Source organism: Candoia aspera, chromosome 9, assembly GCF_035149785.1.
Source record: "Candoia aspera isolate rCanAsp1 chromosome 9, rCanAsp1.hap2, whole genome shotgun sequence".
Classification (NCBI taxonomy): domain Eukaryota; kingdom Metazoa; phylum Chordata; class Lepidosauria; order Squamata; family Boidae; genus Candoia; species Candoia aspera.
The window spans coordinates 26420956-26435356 of record NC_086161.1 but is presented as its reverse complement, the minus strand read 5'-3'; the positions used below and the strand labels follow the sequence as shown (position 1 = coordinate 26435356).

Genomic DNA, 14401 nt, shown 5'->3' with positions numbered 1-14401 from the left:
GAAGCAAGGAGGGCAGAGTGGTGGCATGTAGCAGAGTGTCTGAGCATGACGAAGAAGATTCAGACAGACTGTTTTCAGTGTAACACCAAAGGGCCAGCTGGGGGAAAAATCATAAACTGAATAAGTGGAATAAAAAAAAACCAGGTAAAGTAGCTCCCTCATACCTCGCTGTCAGTGCAGGACAAGGAAGGGGTTGTGTTGAGAGAAGAAGGAAAGAAGGTTCAAGGCTGCTGCTGGGATTAGCAGGCAGGCTGTTCAAGGCCATTGGTGGTTTGCTGTGCCATAGGAGCCAGATGCTCTTAGAAATTTGGTGAGAGATCACAGAGTTTGGGGGACTGTCAAGCTCCCCGATCAAACATTCCCAGAACACACAAAGTTGCGAATCAAATTTTATTGAACTCTACCTGGAGACACTCATACCCAGAAGAGAGTTCAAAATCTACACAATGGCAAATTCGACAGCTGAAGATCCAACTCGGCAGATGGAGAGGGAGCTGAGAGATGAATCGAATCGAGATTCAGAAACGGGGAGCCGTGGGAATCTCCTTACCTAACCAAAGCTGTGTGGTGGAGATAGACATGGAACTAATTACACTGGATGTTACCAGAGGATCAGGAGCATGAGAGTCCTGGCTTCAGCAGTCCAGTCACCTGGACCTCAAGGAAGTGGAGTGGACACCACTGGGTGATGAACGATGACGCCCACAAGACTGGCAAGATGGGACAGGGACCAAAATCACCCCTCCCCCTCGCCAATCAACTGAGGTGCGATCGAAAGATCGGACAGCCAGGCTCCATGACTCAGAGAGTGACCGAGAGATCACCCTGGAGAGGATACAAACCATCGTACCCCGAGTAACATCCATGGAGACAATACGGCAAATGGAAGCAGCTTCCAGCTTGTCTTCAAGGAGGTCTACCCCTGAGCAGGCACCAAGGAAAGGACTAGAGTCCCCCAAGTCAAGAAAAGCAGTAGACCCTTGGTTTCGTGGGGAGAGCCCCTAGAAGGACACGTAAGTCTCCCTTCCCCCCGAGTGGGAAGCTGGGATTTACGCATTACGTTTAATGGGGATCCCCATCAATTGTCCTTTTTCATGACCAATGTGAGTGCTTTTATGGACGCGTTTGGGGACACCTTCCCCACTGAGTATTCTAAAGTGAGTCTAGTAGGCTCCAGATTGAAGGGGCCAGCAGCTGACTGGCTAGTACAGCTGCATGATGCTGAAGCTCCTGAACTTCAGCACCTGGATGATTTCATGAGCGCCCTCAGAGAACGTTTCAAAGACCCACTAGCGAAAATGAGAGCTAAAACAGCACTCCAGCAACTCAGGCAGGGTTCAAAAACTGTGTCTGAATATGCTATACAGTTTAAGGCTCTGGCAGGAAAAATCAGTGAGTGGTCAGAGTCGACCAAAGTAGATTATTTTAAAGGGGGCTTACAACCCGAACTGCTTCGCTGGGCGCTGGGAAAGGGAGATCCAGCCACAGTGAGAGAGTGGATTGGTTTGGCGGGAGAAGTAGAGAACACGCAATTTCAATTTAGATGCCAAGTGAGAGCCCAAGCAATGGGGAGAAACAGCGGGGCCCCAAGTAGCCTGCAGGCAGCTGTGGAAAAAACAAGGTTGATCCTGGGATGAGGAAAAAGAGCGCTGAGTCAAAAAGGGATTGTTTCAAGTGTGGGAAAGATGGGCATCGAGCCTCAGATTGCCCTAAAGTGGGATCTGCAGCCAGTGCAAAGCCAGGAAGGAAAACTTAAAAGTCTCCCCCAATAAAACGCAAGGGATCTGAAGCCACGGCGTCGGCTCGGAGGAAGGAAATGTTTTTCCTCTCAGAGGACTCTGGCAAGGAGTTGGAAGATGAAACAACCCAGCCGGCGGGAAACAGATCCCACCTGCCTTGAAGGGCGCCAACAGACAGGTGGAGGATGATGGGCACAAAGTTCCTTTGGTAAGTGAGGAATGTCAGACATCACTGGTGGGGGTTCAATTGAAAAATTTAAGAAGTAAACGCAAAGGTGATCTGGTTGCCATGTTGGACCTGGGCGCACCAGATGTTTAATTCACCTTGCTATAATAACAGAGCTAGACTTAAAAGTCAGGAAGCTGAAGCACCCTATAGTGTTTACACAGCTGGATGGTTCCGCAGCCCATGGGGGACCAGTAGAATGTTATACAGAGACTGTAGCCATGCGAATAGGGAGCCACAAAGAGACTTTGCAGTTCATAGTGGCACCTATAGCAAACTATTCATTGATTTTGGGACTACCGTGGCTTAAAAGCAGGAAACCTGTAGTGGAATGGGAGTCAGGAAGCTTGGAATTTAAAGATGGATTTTACCAAGGGCTTTCTTGCAAAAAAACGGAACCAGGATGGGGAATTACAGGCATTATGGTTAAAACTAATTCAGGATGTACCAATGAGTCTTGCCCCTTGATCCCATGGCAGTACAGAGAGTTTGCTGATGTTTTCAATGAGAAAGAGTCAGACCAATTGCCACCCCACAGAAAAACAGACTGTGCTATTGAGATCGACCCAAATGCCAAACTACCCAAACCAAAAATGTATGTTATGTCCCAAACTGAGAAGGAGGTGCTCAGAGAATTCATTGATAAAAACCTAGCCCAAGGATTTATCGAGCCAGCCAACTCACCTCTAGCACCGCCTGTCCTATTTAGAGCAAAAAAAGGGCAATGGTTAAATGCCATTTGCACCAACAATCAATACCCTCTGCCGCTAATGAAGGATATGTTGTCCCATCTGGCAAAAGGGAAAATCTTTACAAAGTTGGACTTGAGGGAAGCATATTTCCACATACGCATTTGAGAAGGAGATGAATGGAAAGCTGCCTTCAATTGCCCTCTTGGGTCTTACCAATACAAGGTTTTATCAGTCGGATTGGCTCCTGGAGTGTTCATGCAGTTTATAAATGAAGTGCTTCACAAATTCCTATACAAAGGGGTCTTAGTGTACGTAGATGACATCTTAATCTACTCAAAAAATGAGCAGGAACATGTGAACCTGGTCAAGAAAGTGTTATCTAAGCTGCGTGAGGCACAACTGTGTGGTAAGTTATCGAAGTGTGAGTTTAAAAAAAAGAGCTGGACTATTTGGGATACAGGATATCCACTAAGGGCATTGAAATGGATCCTGCAAAAATCAAGGACATTGTGGCGTGGGAACCCACATGCACATGGCAGCAACTCCAAAGCTTACTGGAGTTCACGAATTTCTACCGCCAATTCATACCCAATTTTGAACAAATTTCATTGCCATTGACTGATTCATTAAAAACCAAGAGCAAAGGGGAGACTCGTAAAGTTCCAAACCCTGGGGCAAAACTGAATTGGAATAATGAATGCCAAGCTGCCTTTGAATGGTTGGAAGCCCTTTTCACAGCTGAATCCACTCTAAAACATCCTGAGCCTGAACAGCCCTTCGTGATCCAAACCGATGCATCAGATCAAGCAATCGGTTCCGTTTTGCTCCAAAAAGACCCCAGGGTGTTACATCCATGTGCCTACATGTCATGTAAATTCACAGATGCAAAGCGCAGATGGCATGTGTGGGAGAAAGGCATTTGCAGTTAAGACAGCTCTGTTAGCTTGGTGGGAAGGATCTAAGAATCCCTTTGAAGTATAGACAGACCATGAAAATGTACAAGTTTACGCACCCCCAGGAGTTTAAATGCCAAACAGCTTAGATGGGCTCAATTCTTTAGCCGTTTCAATTTCATGTTAACTTATGTCCCAGGAAAGAAAAGTTTCTTAGCTGACGCTCTTTCTCGCCTTCCTCAGCACAACAGCCAACAAAAAGAAGTTGTGGATACTGTATTCACTTCCAAACAATTGGGGCTCCAAGCACTCTCAAACAAGCAGCCTGGGCTAGCTGGCTGAAGTAACTCGGAGCCAGGCTGCCACTCTGAAAGTTCTGCCTGATTTACAGCAACGGGTACAGGCAGCTCTCCAAGCAGATATTTGGCTACAAAGTAACAAAGCTGCCCTAACTGAACAAAATGGGTTCTGGTATTATGCTGGAAAGCTTTATATTCCCGAGTCCTTAAGAGCTAAGATATTCCAATGCTGTCATGATGACAAATCCACTGGTCATTTTGGCTTTGTCAAAACATTACATTTACTTCACAGGGAGTTCTGGTGGCCAACTTTATGTAAAGACGTTAAAGAATATATTTCTTCCTGTCCCACTTGTGCTTGATCAAAAAGGAAAGGGGGGAAACCTCAAGGACTTTTACAATCTGTAGCTGACCCTAAAAGACCTTGGAAACAAATTGTCATGGATTTTATTGTAGATTTACCAGAGAGCAGAAACAAAACTATAATTTGGGTAGTGATTGATCTATTTTCCAAACAAGCCCACTTTGTGCCTGTTCCAAAATTTCTACAGCTCCCCAACTGGCAAGCTGTTTCTGCACCACATGTATTGTCTACACGGGTGTCCTAAATGTGTGATTTTGGATCGCGGCATACAATTTACCTCAAAGCTTTGGAAATGATTTTTAAAATTAATTGGTGTTGAGCAGGCATTGAGCTCAGCCTCACATCCCCAAAGGGACAGATCAACTGAATGTGCAAATTCTACTCTAGAGCAATTCATCCACTGTTACATAAATTACCAACAGGATGATTGCGTTGACCTCCTTCCTTTTGCTGAAGTGGTGTACAACAATGCAGTTCACCAAAGCACAGGGCTCACACAGTTCCAAATAGTCAACAGCCAGGATTTCCTTCCAATTCCTGAACTGCCTGTTCCCCCCACCCCCAAGGACTGTTCTGCAGCAGATTGGTGTCAAAAAGTTGCCTCGGCATGGCCAATCATTCAACAAGCATTACATGAGGCTCAACAAACTTATAAAAAATTTGCAGACCAAAACTTTCTCCTGAATGGCACATGAAAGTGGGGGATAAAGTCTTTCTATCTACAAAATTTCTACGTTCTACACAGTCTTCGAAAAAACTCAGCCCTAAGTTCATTGGACCCTTTCCTATTACCAAAATTATCAACCCAGTCATGGCACAATTGCAACTTCCTCACAATCTAAAAAGAATTCACCCTGTTTTCCATTACAGCTTGCTGAAGCCCACTCGAGACATGCCCAGATGGCATCCTATAGTACCAACACCAACCCCCATCATGATTGACGGTGAACAACACTTTGAAGTGAAAGAAATCTTAGATTCACAGAAACATCAGGGGTCTTGCAGTATCTGATTCATTGGAAACATTTCCCCGATCATGAATAGGTTTATAGTCACCATGTAAATGCACCTGCTTTAGTCAAGAAATTCTACACTAAGTACCCTAACCTAAACTTTAACCTTTAACTCGCTACTAATCCTAACCATTGTATTATACTGCTTTAATTGTTTGTGTAGGTTTTTTTTTCAGGTGGGCAGTATATCATGCTCCCCAATCAAATGTTCCCAGAACATCTGATTGGACTCGCATGCATGAATGAAGTCAACATGTGTCAGACCTTGCGAGTCAGTAGAGGAGAGGGGGAACAGTCAGGAGTGAGAAGACATCATGTTTGGACTATCTCTCATGCCCAAGGTCAACTGGCTGAGCCGTTGCAGACACCTGCAAGAGACTGGCACGAACTGAGGGAAAGGGGGGCTGCATACCAGAGCGAGGGAGGGGGATCTTGTACTCATTGGGCTGTTTAAGTTAGACAAAGCGTGGGAATATTCATTCACAACTTTTTTCACCATTCTGTACACTTCTTCCATTAAAAGATTTCTACTGTATTTGCCTATGAATTGGATTTAATGGTAATAGAGTGTTGCAGTCATCACAGGGACAGAGCTTGTGAAATGGTGAGATGTTGCTTTGAAAAAAGCAGCAAGATCCTGGGGTCACCCCTATTGTCCTCACAAATTGTGGGAAGGGAGGACAAATGGAGAGGGCAGAAAGGGGTAAAGAGGAGATCACATAGCAGATGTGACAGCAGAGGGAGATGGGAGGCCTCTCACCTTGCCTTTGGAGCCAGATAGTAAGAGTACAGTGTACCTTGGGCTTCAACTGATGCTCTTACTGCCAAGTTTGCCTGTAATAAACCTGTCTTCATCCACAGCTCAAACTTGGATGAGAGACCTGGTATGTATCACCAAGACCTGGACGGGTGACAGGGAGGTGATCCCCTCTCAGAGATATGCATATCTGGGCTTCAGGTGCTGCCTCAGCCACAGTCTACAGCAGAGGAGGTGGAGACTCAGCAGGTGATCGAGAGTACGGTTTGTGAGGTTATGTTTAACAGATGTTAGATGTGTTGCTACTGTAACTGCTGCACAGCTTCATTCCCATCTGAGCTGCTTGACCTCATGACAGGGTGGGTGTTGGATTCCCTAGCCCTCGATTCTGGGGGACTTCAACTTATGCCTCCTGGGGAGGGAAGAAACAGGATTATTCCTGGGTGGCATCTCCCTAGTCACCAATCTACAGAAGTTCCTTGGTTTATTGATCATGTTACCCTGAATAGTGGCAGTTCAGATGGATTTATTAACTGATTTCTAGTTTTAATTTTCTGATAATACTGTAGGTCTCTGGAATTGGAGTACCATGTAAGTTATAGAAGTAGGTAGGTGGGTAGGGAGGGGGGGAAAGGGGGGGATGAAAGGATTGGGGCTGTTTGTGGTGGTGCAAATCCTAATCATGCCATTGCATCTCCCTCCCTCCCTTCCATGGAAAGGGAACAAATGGCAAGTGGCAGGTGATAGCCTCCCAGCCTCCTTGACCATGGCTAGGAAGGTTCAGAAAATGGCCATTTTCCAAGTAAACCTGCAGTCACGTGCCAGTGACACACAGGAGTAAGTCTAGGGAGCAAAAGATTGAGCCAGTTGGATTGCCTAAATGCAGTGGTATTTTCATTACATAATTCAGGGTTTGGGATTATGTTCGGCATCTCACCAGGTACTTCCAAACAAGGCTTTCTTTCATGTGGTCCTCCTTCCTCATTCATGCAATTTTTCAGGAGGTTCAGCCAATACATTCATCTTTCAACTTCTTGCTGATTCATCCACAAAAAATAAAGGAGTGTGACATGACACAGCTGGATGACCAGATTCCTTCTATCTTCTTGACCTCTAATGGGTGTGACCATCCTAACACTCTGAAGGGGCATTTTCAGCCCCACCCAGCATCCTGCCTAGTGTTTGGGTGTTTACTGCTATGTTTGGTTTTGCAAGAATGTTTGTAGCAAGGAAATAAACATGTTTACAATAAGCCTGTACATTCTGATTTTTTTCTGATCAGTTTCCCAAATCATGTAAGTAACTTTTTTTTCTGATCAGCTCCACCCTAACATTCCGGTATTTCTGACTGCATTCAGAGCTAGGTTACAAAATTCATTGTCTCCTCAAATGTCCCTCTTCTGACATTTGAAAGGACTCCTTTGAAATATTGGTTCCAAATGCTTTTCCTTCAAAAGGAGAAAACTGTATTTGAAATGGATACGTCAACTGTGCCTTCCTGTGTTTAAAAGTAAATAAAAATAGGCAGCATTTCAGTAATTTAAGATGGAAAAAAACATTCTAATCTCACCAATGTGGAATATGGGTAATTTTTTCCCCATCTTTTTAAATTATTCAGTCAGCCATCTGAATGAAATGGGTCTAGATAATCAATTTCTTCTGGAGCTGAGGCCCAATCACCTTCTCTACAACCTCACTCAAAAAAAGAAGTTGGAGACTGGGTGAAAATTATCTAAAATTACAGAGTCCAACAATAATTTCTTGAAAATGGGGTGCACACCACCTCTTTCAAGGCAGTCTGGCCCAGCACTTGGGGGAAGAGCCAGGTTTTTAGGCCCTGGCAGAAGGGGCAGGGTCTTCCAGACCTCAAGGGAAATATGTCCTGTAGGGCCGGCACTTGCAGCAGGAGGTACGGGCCCTCAGTCCCACTAGGTGGCAGTGTGTCATGGAAGGAACTTGAAGCGAGCCCATTCTGCTGGATCCAACAGGCTAAGCAGAGACAATTGTAGACAGATGGCCCTGTGTCATGAAGGGCTTTATAGGTGATAACCAACACCTTGAATAGTACTTGGAATCTTATAGGAAGCTCGCGCAGTGGTGTTACAGCATCCATAGTTACTTGCACTGCTGTACTCGACCAAATATAGCTTCCAGGTAGTTCTCAAGAACAGCCACATGTACAGAGCGTTGCAGTCATTTAAAAGAGAAGTAACTAGGGCATGACTGACTGTGGCTAAGGCTCCCAATCCAGGAATAGGTGCAATTGGCACACACGATTTGTGCGAAGGCCCTCCTGGCCACAGCCACCGCTCACTCTCCTGTCGGCCTTACACAGCAGACCAGATCAAGAAATAGACGCCACACAGGCCTAAAATTACTTCTATTAGAATGGCTATAGTAACAGAACTGTGCAAGTCTGAATGTGCTTCCCCTCCTCTCTCTTTTATCTTACCACCCCACCACCCCTGGCAACTGGGTGATGTTGGGAGACTGGGGCAAGCCTTCAACAGAGAGCAAGCTACCTCCATAAAGTCCTGCCCTCCCGAAAATTTTCCTTGTGAAAGAGGGGAAAGAGTTAACACAAAAAGCCTTTCTCCCTGCCAGAGATGGCAGCCTGGGAATTATTTTGTCACCTTCCTTCTGCACAGAGAAATGTACTCAATGGAGGCAAGCATGGAAAGGCCTCCACTGCCGCCGCCTTCTTCATGCTGGTCTCAGGAATTGGAGTGTACGAAAAAGAGAGGGACAGTCTCTCCCCACATCCTGCATGGAAAATGTGTCCCACACAGATGAGTTGAGCATAAATGCTCCCAGGTACCTGTATTTAGTGTAATTTATTGGGGAAAAAATGGCAATCCAGGTTTTGGAAAAAGGATTGGCCATCAACCCAGTCCTCTGCAGGACAGCTGAAGAACCTTCAGAGTTTACTTCCATGCAAACCCTGTGGCAGAGGTCATCAGTCACCAAAGATCTCAATTATGCATCAGGCTGAATAATTTATTTGCAGATAGGATTCCTTCAAGGCACTCATTTATTTTAATCTGTTTTGCACACAATCCTTCTGGGATGTTTTGATGCTTGAACTGCAACACAGTTAACAAGCTGAGGAACCCCAACGTTCCATCCTCCATCAGGGGACCCTCCAACATTCATTCTCCTTAACTGAGTAAGTTGGTTATGTCTTTCTGTATTGTGCTTTCTTCTGAATTTTCCATGACACCCCCTTAAGTGCTCCTGCTTAGATTGGATTTTGGTAACTGTCCCATCTCCAACTTTTGGTGCGGATGCAGCTGCAGAGCTTCCTTGAAGCAGCAGACTACAGATCATCTTCAGTAATGGTTAGGCCTGAGCGTGGCACCAAAGTGGCACTGGGTGCTGATTGCTTTTGTTGGGACACGGGTGCAAGTAGTGTGCCCCCCTAGACCTGTTAGACCTCCAGAGCCATATTTTGATTTTTGTGGGCCCTAGGCACTTCTGCCTTCATGGACCCCCCTCTCCATAAAAATAACAGTATTTGTATTTCATACAACGTTCAGTATTTTTATATTTTTACAGAGAAATAGGGAATAGTAAATAATATATGTATTTTTTGTAATTATTGTTGCCAATTAATTCTATCTATCGCCTATCATCAAAGTTACTAAATTTTAGTATTCATGCTACACCTGCAGTTACAAATAAGATATTTGGTTAGATGTTCAAATGTTTCTTGTCTGTTTCTTATCAAAAGGCATGAAAGTCAGTAACTTCTACTCCATTTTTATTCTTTCTGATTTAAAAAAAGATTAAACATTTTTGCGGGCCCCAGACATTGTGCTTAATAAATAAGTTGGTCTTGTGGGGACCATCAGTACCATTGACGCTGGTAACCACTTTCATGCCAATTTTTACTGAATCGCTTTGGACTTTGTTCAAGGCTTGCCTAGTAAAACTTTGTGTGCTTTGAAAAAGATTTGGAAGAGATACTTCAGAACAAGCAGGGTTGTGAGCACTGCAGCTCATTTAAACAGCTGCTTTTCTTTTAGGTTCGCACTTTAAGGAGGGACCCCTGTGAGGGTTGGGGAATCGGAGGCGCTACTTTGCAACATTTTGAAGCAGCTCTTCCAGATAATTTTCAAAGTATGCACCGTGCTAGTTTTCCTTGGTATTAATGGAAGGAAATTGCCTTAAACGGGGGGACCTGGCCCCCGCCTTGCCTCCCTTGCCCTGCTTCTGAGGCTGGTCCTGCTTGGGCTTCTGGCTCCTCTCCACTGCACAGCCCCCGTTTAAATAAAAGTGGTTCAGGCAGCCGGCAGCCAGGCCATGCGGTTTGCGCTGCTCCCCCAAGGCCTGCAAGTTCCGGTTCAGATGCAACCCTGCAGCCTGTGCAAGAGGCAAAGCGGTGCTTCTTCATTTGCTCAGCGTTTTGCAAGACGGAGAGCTTCTCGGCCCCTTTGTTTGTTTGTCTTCTGGGGGAAGTTGGAGGACTCGTCCATTCCAGAGAGAGATCGGCGTCCCAGAGCTGGTGGCCCTGAGTCAGGCTGTCTTGCAAAATCATGTGAAAAAGCAAATGACTGAGCAGCATCTGTTCCTGTCCCCACCAGTGGCTCTTGGGGAGCAGTGCTGGATCCTTGGGACGGTTGCTCAGGCGTCAGCAAGGGGAGGATGAAGGGCCCAACGGGAGGTAAGCAAGGAGGAGACTGGCGGGAACCCTGTGGGAAGGCTCACGGCTCTGGCACCCCAGCCAGACGCCTCCTCAGAGCTTAGATACTGGAAGCCACGGGTAGGACCCCTTGTAGAATCACAGCCGTAAGGGATGGGAGGGACGCCTAGTCCAGTGCAGCAACAAGGTGGGGTCCCAATTCTGCCCTGCGCAGAACTCCTAAAATGAGGGGCCAAGAGCCAATGACCACCCTCTCCCCAGGCCCACAACTAGGGTCTGTGTCACCTGGGGCAAACACAGATTCCGCCCCCCCATGGATTGGTGAGGGAGGTGTTAGCAAATTTTATTATTCTATTATAAATTAATAAAACTGATTTTAAATACAAATACAAATACTATTTTGTCATTTTGGCGCCCCCCCCCCCAGCATGGCGCCCAGGGCACATGCCCCACTTGCCCCCCCACCCCAGTTGCGGCTCTGCCTCTCCCAGGATAAAAAAATGTACAAGTCAGGCCCATAGAAAGCGGGAAGCCCCCCTGCTCCTCCGTTTGCACCTCCAAGGGAGGATGCTATTTAGCAGGAGCATGTACCTGCAGCCCTTCCAACTCCATTTTCCCCTTGGTGGGTGACCTGCTGCCATCCCCGTTTCCCCCTCCCAGCGTCCCCCCTGTACTTTGGGGTTGACAACCGACTTTGCTCTGCCAGGGGCTCTGGTAAAACTGGCCTACAGCTCCCGTTCCAAGCCAGGGGAAAAAAGAGGAGAGAAACTGAACCCGCTCCCTGGCCTGAAATGGTGGGTCTGCCCCACCACCCTTGCTCGGGAAGCGTCCCGGGCCTGGGGGAGCACGTGGTGACCCCTCACCCTCGGTACCGGCGCCCCCTTCGGTACCGGCTGGGCTGGTGGGCGGCGGGTCTTGTGGCGGGGGGCCGGTTCTGCTGGGGGGCAGGACCCCCGCCCCGCCGCCAGCCCCGGCGGGGAGACACGGGGGTCCCCACCCCGGGGTCTCCGCCACGACCTGGCCCCGAGCGGACTGCCGGGCGGGCCGAGGGCGGACCCCGGGGAACCGGGGCGGCGGGCCCGAGGCTCCGCGGGACCCTGGCCCAGCCCGGGAGGCGGCGGCTCGGCTTCGGGCGGCGGGAGCGGGGCCGCGGAGCCGCCTTCCCGGGCGAGGCGGGCCTTGTGCTCGGGCGGCGCGGAGGCCGGAAGTGCTGCCGCCCGCGTGGCGGCGGCACAGGGCCCGCACAGGTAAGTGGCTGGGCCGGCGTGGCGGGGGTCCGCCCGGGTGGGCTTTCCCGAGGAGGAGCGCGTCGGGGAAGGGCGCCGGCCGCTCCTCCTTTCCCTCCCGGCTGCCGGGCCGGCGGGGCGTCCGGAGGGAAGAGCCGCGCCTCCGCCGGACCGGCCTCGGGGATGGCCAGAGCCGCGGCCGCTCGTGGGAGCGCCTCCCAGGGCCGCTCCACGGAAAGTGGCTCCCTCTGGAGTCGGACCTGCCGAGGGGCCGCCGGGGGCCGGGCACATTCCGCCCTGGGCTCGGCGTGGCCCTCGGAAGGGCGTCCGCTGGGCTTTCGCGTGCGGACGGGCTCGCCGGCGCCCGCCTTGGGGCCCTGCCGTCCCAGGTCCCCTGAATGGCGGGGAGGCTTCCTACGTCCTCCGAGGTGAAGGGCCTGCCGCGCCTGTGGCTCGTTTCTTTACTCGTCCGAGTTACAGCTAGGCGACCGTCTTTTCCTGGGAAAAAGTGAAGGACACACCTGAAGGAGGTTCGTCAGGATAAAAAAAATTGTTTGTGTTCACAACTTTGCTTTACAAAGGAAAATTCAAGAGCAAAACCAAGAAAAACTACTAATAATGCACTTTCTAATAAAAACCTCTAAAATCGAACAGGATATGTAAATTCATTTTAAAAAGACAGTTTCCATAGTTTTCACATGAATGCAAAAGACTGTGCATTAAGGGGTACCATGTGTGCAGTGAAAGTTAAATGAACAAAAGAAAGAACAAAAGTGAGTTTTTAAAAAATAAATACATCTAAAGGACAGCTTTCTGAAATAAAGGACTGTCCCTTCTAAGAAAGGGCATCTGTCCCTGTACTTAATCACCTGCCTTCCCTGCAGGAGGCAGCAGGGGCTATGGATGGTCACCCGCACCTGCCGGCCAGGAGGCAGTGGGGCTGAGCAAGTAGGTGAGGGAGGACTGGAACCTGGGTCTCAGGGTGGTCTGGCCCTTTCAAGGAAGTCGGGGACAGAGGAGCCACGGGCTGGGCAAGAGGGGCCAGGTGGCCCCCGGGGCCCTTTCCACTGCTGGTGCAAGAGCCAGGCTGGGGCGGCCTTGAAAGGGCTTGGCTGGGTGCCGAAGTGCCGCCATTCTGAAGCCATAAGGGGGGAGGGCAATCTCTCTCCTTCGGGAACCGCTTGTCCCCGGAAACGTGCCCAGATGCCATGCCTCAGGACGCTGGGTTAGAGGGCCCTTAATTCAGGGGCTGGTGCTGGTTCATTGCTGCTGTGTTCTTTTAAGGGAAGGATTAAAAACCACTGGGAGGTTTGCTGAGATGTGGCAGTGTCTAAGAATGGTAAAATACATAAGCTATTACTAGAATGAAAGCTAAGAGAGACAATTTCCTGTTTCTACTGCTCCTCGCCCTTCTATTATTCAATTTACCTTCTGCCCCAGGTTGCTCACAACCAGTTGACTTTCTTTTGAACCTGTTTGCCCTATAGTAATTTCACCCACTGAAGCATTTATTATTATTTTAAAAAAAAATTATCCCACCTTTATTATTATTTTTATAAATAGCTCAGGGTGGCGAACATACCTAATACTCCTTTTTTAAATTTATAATTACCCTCAGCATTCGCTCCTCCAAAATTAAATTCAGAATAGCTAGATATATTCCGTTCTGGGGGGGAAAGTGATACTGTCAGGGACTTTGCCACAATATTTTGCATAGATTTTGGACCCAACCTCTGTTGTACTCTGCTATAAAGCAGAGTGCCATTTCCTACTGAATCGGCCTTGACTTGGCTCTGAGCTAGGCTTGGCTTCTCTTGGTCAGCAGGGAAAAGGTGATCCATTGAGAAACACACCTAAACACAAACTCCTAGCTGATCCCTAACCCGGACAGAAGAGCTGGGGAAATAACTCCTGCCTTGAGGCAAGTTCAGCCTCGTCCCTGTTTTGCAGAGTTGGGTGATCTCAGGGGACTCCAGCACGGGCAAAGTGTGTGGATGACAAATTGGCGATGGCTGCAGAGCTCCCGCCTGCCGTCCTTGTTGGGGAAAGTGGTGTACTGGCCAAACTGCCAAGGAAGCCATTTAATGGTGACAGTGAAGGGCTTTCTCCTTAGACCCCGTGCCTGGTGGGTCAGGCTGGTGGCCTGGAGGCTGCTGATCCCTGTTGTGAGCATTGTCGGATGAGGCATAATCGGCTTCTATGGATTCCAATCACATTCAGTGCCTGGGTCTCTCCATTTGCTGTGACATTGTCTTCTAGAACATGGGTGCCCTTTCTCTGTGTCTTTTTCACTGCTAGGCAGAATCTCTGCCTGAGAACAGAGAAAAAGTAGGCTTTAGCAGGCCTCCTGTGCTCTTGTCCTGAGCCCAAAGCCAGAGCGTAGATGAGTTGTGCTCTTGCAATACTACAGTTGGCTGTGAGGGGATGTCTCTTGTCTTTGTCTCTTAGCAGTTGAGAGAAGCAGGGAAGGAACATGCTGCTGGATAGAGATGTCTGGGTTTTTTCCCAGGACCATTTTTTAATTTGTTCCATAATTAGGGAAAATCTTGC

The 14401-nt window shown here is 48.3% G+C and overlaps 1 protein-coding gene across 1 annotated transcript in view; it reads left to right on the top strand.

Moving 5' to 3' along the window:
• Positions 1–10451: 10451 nt before the first annotated feature.
• LOC134502924 (PH and SEC7 domain-containing protein 4-like) overlaps positions 10452–14401 on the top strand; it is a 28023-nt gene continuing 24073 nt past the window's right edge. Inside the window, exon 1 of the mRNA XM_063311452.1 lies at positions 10452–10646. The gene's annotated coding sequence lies outside the window, so the exon portion shown is untranslated. The remainder of the gene's footprint in view (positions 10647–14401) is intronic.